We start from the raw sequence: 6,093 nt of genomic DNA, 5'->3' as shown, positions 1-6,093 counted from the left end.
AAATTTGGCTTGAATAAAGATTTCTCTTTCTTTCTTAGATCGACTGATTTATTTTTCATTGACATATGCTTGGTGTAGTCGGCAGGATCTCAGAGACACCTGGCAGAGGACACTTGGAGTCCACCTGGAACTGGCCCTCAGTACCAGCATGGGCCCATTGGGCCCCACTGCGTCTCAGTACTCCTCAGGTGTTCCGGTGAGTTCTCCTGATATTTGGATCTTATTGTTTGGGGGATGATCCTCAAAATTTTATTTGAGCTGGTTTTAAGACTTGGAATCTTAAGGGGCATTGGTGCGTTTCCTAGGCAAGGCCTAGGGGGTCTGGGCAAGAGGCCCAGGGAAACATAGGTGGCTGGGTTTTTGTTAAATTTGGCTTAAATTGGGAAAAAATGAGTTGATATATGGCCTGAACAAAACTTTTGCTAGTGAAATGAGAGACTGAATTATTCAGCTCCAAAGAATAAAAGGATATTTTTCTCCTTCCAGCCACACGGCATCCTCAGGTGACTGAGGACCTTGCAGAAGTGTCTGAGGGTCAATCCTCGTGATGCGCAGTGGTCCCATAGGGGAACCCTCACCATGACCACTAAGTAAATAGAGCTCGTCTAGGAGGCTTGATGGAAACTGATCACCGAGCGCCTCTGAGCACCCGTGATGGTTTTAGGCTGTCATTGGGAGAAACCAAGCCTCATAAAGTCAAACCAACCCTCCTCGGGGAGCTAGACTCAGAAGCAGCACATGTGCGATCCACTACACTGTCCTCAGAAAGTTGTTCGGATATCTCATATCTGAATTGAACTATGAAATTAATACTGGGAAATTGTGCCTCAAAAGCCAAACAGCTCTGGTGCAAACAGCCACCTATGGGAATACCAGCCGGGTTTATGTATGTTTGCAAGTACTTAATTGGGAACTAAAGGAAATCAGGCCCTGAAATGGCCAAGCTGGGGTTCTTTTGACACTCCAAAACAATTTTGAGCGCACAGTTAAAGCCATCAGTCTTCAGGATCTGTGCCTCAAGGTCTACTGGAAACAGCAGTAGTAAATGTTTTTGAAACCGTGCAATTCAGATTGGGACTTGAATCCACGGTCTTTTAATTGAGATTGCACACCTGGTCTCAGGGCTTAATGAAGCTCAGGTTCCTGATGTCTCATCTCAGAAAGAATTCAGTGAGAGACAAAGTGACAGGTAAGAAGTGGATTTATCTAGGGAGAAACACACTCCGCAGACAGATTGTGGACCATCTCAGAAGGCGAGAAGCCCTGAAATATGGGGTGGTTAGTTTTTATGGGCTAGGTAATTTAATTGGCTAATGAGTGGGAGGATTATTCCAACTATTTTGGGGGGAAGGGGCAGAGATTTCCAGGAATTGGGCCACCGCCCACTTTTTGACCTTTTATGGTTGGCCTCAGAACGTTCATGGTGCTAGTGGGTGTGTCATTTAGCATGTGCTAATGTATTACAATGAGCATATAATGAGGCTCAAGTTCTACTGGAAGTTGAATCTTCTGCCATCTTGGACCTAGTTGGTTTTAACCAGTTTTTGTCATGTCCTATGACTATGTCATTCTTTTAAAAGTTGTCCCCTGCCCTTCCCTCCTATTTCATTTTCATCTTTTATTAGCAGGGGAAAATATTTATAGAGCTAACTCCACAGATCCTTTGAATTGGAGAAATATCTAAACTGTTAAAATTTTAGAGAGCCCTCATTTTAAACTATTGTACCTATTTTAATTGGTATGCAGAAGCCCCAAAGGGCTTCAAAATTCCAAAATAGCCTCATTGAAAGATTTGTTGTAGAAGGCTAATGAAAGATTAATGGTATAAAAGGTACCTAAAATGTTAACCACCACTCCCCTCTATCCTTCTTTGAGTACTCATTCTAGTGATCTTCTGCCTGATTGCCCTTCCACTCTGAAGACACTACTAAAGTTACCTTTGGAAATGGGACTACCTGAGGCTTTAGGCAAATCTCTTCAGACCAAAGGCCAAACTGAGGGCCATAGTTGAAGAATTTCTTAAACCCAGAAATTTTTCTGGGATCACACAGCACTTTTGAGGTGTGTGACCCCCAAAAGTGGTTGTAAATTGGTTACCAAAATGCAAGGCCACCAGTCTGACTAAACTGACCATAGCTGATATTTGGAGCCTGATAGGAATTTGGTGGGGAGACCTTCTCTGCTAAGCAAAAGGAGGTAGGGTAAAGCATTCCAACACAGGGAACGGGTGTGTCAGTCTCACTGAGGTGACCACCCAGTTCTCTGAGGAAAAAAGAACTGTCCTTGTTTTACAAATCTAGTCTTTATGGGACCAGAGGTGTGGCTCCAGAAATAATCTGAAAACCCATCAATCCTTTTACCACTCCCCAAACTGCCCCTACTTATCTTAAGAAGCTTGTAAGTACTGAGGAAAAAAGACTTTTTTCTGGCCTTCAGGAAACAAAGTTTTCCAAGGAGGAACTTGCCTTTCTCCTCCTATGCCTCTGAGATGCAAGTGCTCTACCTGCACTTCTCCAGGAACCCTTATTTCTGCCAGCTTTTTAAAATGCAAATATATTATGGAGGTCTTTTCCATAAATATTAGTAGAGAGGGTTTAGTCGTCTAGACAGGTGACCTTAATTTGTTCCATCTACCAGAAACCCAACTTGAATCCAACCTCCTTTGTAACTGATGGGTTTTACATTGTTGTGCCTGATTCATGGCTGAAATTTTGGAATGAGAACTCATGGTCTCTGCATTTGTACGTATCTATGTGTGTGTTGTAGATGTACAGAGTTGTCAAAATTAATTTGTGAAAGGTCTGTTTAATTGGCTTAAAGGAAATTAAGCACTTAAGAAATATAAAAGAAGCTGGCCAGAATGAATTTCAGGTTCACGTGATCTTGGAAATATTCAGTATTGAATTAATACCTGGTATTAACATTAGCTTAAGCTTGTTGGTTTGATTAATTCAGAGTCCTCAACATTAAGTATAATATTTTTATTGTACCTAGGTTTACTGAAATCAAATAAGACCTTATTATTCCTGTTATAGATTTTGTCAGCAAGAAAAATAATAATATGACAAAACTTTTTTTGGCCACACTGCGCAGCTTGTGGGACCTTAGTTCCCCGAACAGGGATTGAACCTGCACCCTCGGCAGTGAAATCATGGAATCCTAACCACTGGACAGCCAGGGAATTAGGGAATTCCTTTTTTTTGGCTGTCAAAAACTCTTAAGTGAACAAAATAGAGGTAAATGAGATAAGAGCTTTTAAGTAAACTTTTTAGGAATAATTGCATTTGGGGAATGTCTGCTTTAAGGATAGTATCTACAGATTAATAAATCAGTTGTAAAGACTCCCAGTTCTGCTTCAGTGGTAAGGATTAGTCTGAAGCACATTTTTGCAGAATTTAAACCCCCCTTGAGCACTCAACCACCTGATCAACTGGAGTCTAAGGGATGATAATGTTGACATTTTCTGACCCTCGTGACTTCATTCAACTAAAGCTTGGAATCTGTCAACCTTTGCCCCAATTCTATGCTGAATTCTCCTCTGCTCAAACTGCTTCATGAATATGCATGTACCCTTAGCTTAAAACTTCCCCAATTTTGCTATTGGGGAGATACTGCTTTGGGAGAGATCCCCAGTGTTCTCCTTATTTCCTGCAAGTAATTAATCCTTCCTTCTCCAGATCTTTGGCTTGGTTGTGTCTTTTGGCTCAACACCCACCAAGGGGCGAACCCAGTTTTGTGGTAACAGAAGGTAAATGGGGCATTGGTATATGATGCAGCAGAGAAAAGGAAGGTCAAATTTAAATGCCTGTAAAGGGTAGAAAGAGCAAGATCATTTGCCCTGAAGAACCCAGGAAGTCTCAGGAATTAGAGGCACTGGGTACAATGGAAGAAAGGGGACTAAATATAAGGGTACTATTTCAAAGTCTGCATAAAGAGTAGTTAGACCTCTGTCTGCAACCCTACCTGCGCAGTCAGGTGATTGTTCCATGCTGCACCTCCCAGAAGACTGTTTGGTTTATTCTCTGGAGAATCAGAGAGATTGCAGCCTTCTGGGACACCAGGGTCTGAGGAGAACAAGGATGAGGTTCTGCCTGGAAATTGGGAGAATTAAGTTACAGTCTGCATACTGAATGATAAGACTTCCCCTCCCAAACCCTTCCTGCATGCAACGCTAAAAAGCCATAGGCTTACCTTGCAGGGAGATTGGAAGAAACTTTTCTAAAGAAACTTATAACCCCTACAGTATGTTATTATATGAGAAATAGGCTGAGAACAAAGAAGAATGCTGGAAACCTAAAAAAGCGACAGTTGAAACCTTTTTTAAAAAATCAATAGAATGAATGGGAAGACAAAGTTAAGGAGAACTCCTGAAAATAAATCACCTAAATGATAGAAATTCCACTAAGAACAGAAGGAAAAATAAACTGCCCACCAGATCACAATTCAGTACAGTTCTCCAGTCTGTGCATGTATACACACACATACACACACACACACACACACACACACACACACATGAAATAATGGAAAGAGAAAGTTAAGGAAATCTCTCCTAAAGTAGAACACCTAAATAATAGAAGGCCCATTAGGAACAGAGGTAAGGGAGGAAACCATCAAAGACAACACAAAAAGCATTTCTCAGAACTGCAGGGCACCAATCTCCAGAATGAAAAGGCTGCTCACCAGGATGGAAGGCAGAAGACCTACACCATCGCCGTGAAATTTCAGAACAATAAGGCTAAAGAAAAGAGATCTAAACTTTTCATAGAAAAAAGTGACAGGTAACACACAAAGGACTGGGAATTGGAAGGGATTCCTCAGAGAAACACTAGAAGGCAGAAGCAAGTGACAGCAATGTCTTCCAAAGTCTGAGAAAAAAAATTATTTTCAACAAAGGATTCTATACCTAACCTCATGCATCCTTCTTTGAAAAGCAGCTGGAAAATCCTGTCCACCAACATGAAGTAGTAAACAAAGAGAAAGGAAGACATGGAATCCAGGGAAGAGGATCAAACATGGAGGGAAGGTGGGATGTGACCCAGGTGAGGGCTGCCATGAGCAGGACACTGGAAGATTGTAGAAGAGACTTGTCTTGGAAGATAAATGGAACTAGTGAATTGTCTGTCAGATTTGACTTTTGGATGGTAATTAGAGGGGATGGAAATGTTAACTAACTTTACTGCAGTAAATCATTTTGCAATATTTATGTGTATCAAATGATCACACTGTACATCGTAAACTTATTACATGTATGTCAATACTTCAATAAAGCTGGGGAGAAAATTGACTTTTGGGAAAACTGTAATGAAAGGTATAAAAAAGAGCTGTTTAAGTCAGATACTCAAGGAAAACATTTTAAAAGAAAGAAAAAATTAAGTCCAAAAAAAAAGTTGTACTAGGAAAATGTAATCACAGAATATGATTTATTAGACCATAATATTTGTGGACATAGTAACAATAACACCTACTATGGATTTAACAAACAGTTGAGATATATTAGGATGGAGAGAGGAAATAAACAGGTGTAAATTAAAATCCACGTCTTCTAAAACGGTAAGTAGGAAGAACGGTTCCAAAAGTGATGAATCAGAGAGTAATGTATTTAGAAACAGGAACAGAAGCCTACACCAGCATGGCTAAAGTGGTTGCCTGGGAGCATGGGAATCAGATGAGGGTCCAAAGTACAATAGGCTGGTTTCCTTATAGGCCTTTTACTACAATTTGATTTACCTTCTCCTCAGACTGTGCTCAGCATCAACTTGGAGCTCGTTACATGCAGGATCCCAGGACCCAGACCTACAGAGTGAATGCGCATTTTCACGCTATCTCCTGCTGATTCCCATGTCCCGTACAATTTGAGAAGCACAGTCTAGCAGTCACAGCGCAGATGTCTGGGGATGTATAAAGGTGAGGAAGTGAAGCAAGTGGATGCACTGGGCACACGAGGTCACCAGGGGCTGTGTGACCTCAGCTCACCGTCCCAGGTCCTTCGCCCTTTCACTTGCCTAAACCATCTTTACCTGCCTGTTCAGTACTCCTGACTTCATGTTACGTCTCTACAGATTCTGGTTTAACCTGATTGTGGTTTTGGTG

Source organism: Balaenoptera borealis, assembly GCF_965194805.1.
Source record: "Balaenoptera borealis genome assembly, chromosome: 2".
Lineage (NCBI taxonomy): Eukaryota > Metazoa > Chordata > Mammalia > Artiodactyla > Balaenopteridae > Balaenoptera > Balaenoptera borealis.
The sequence above is the reverse complement of the archived record's forward strand: the minus strand, read 5'-3'. Positions refer to the sequence as shown.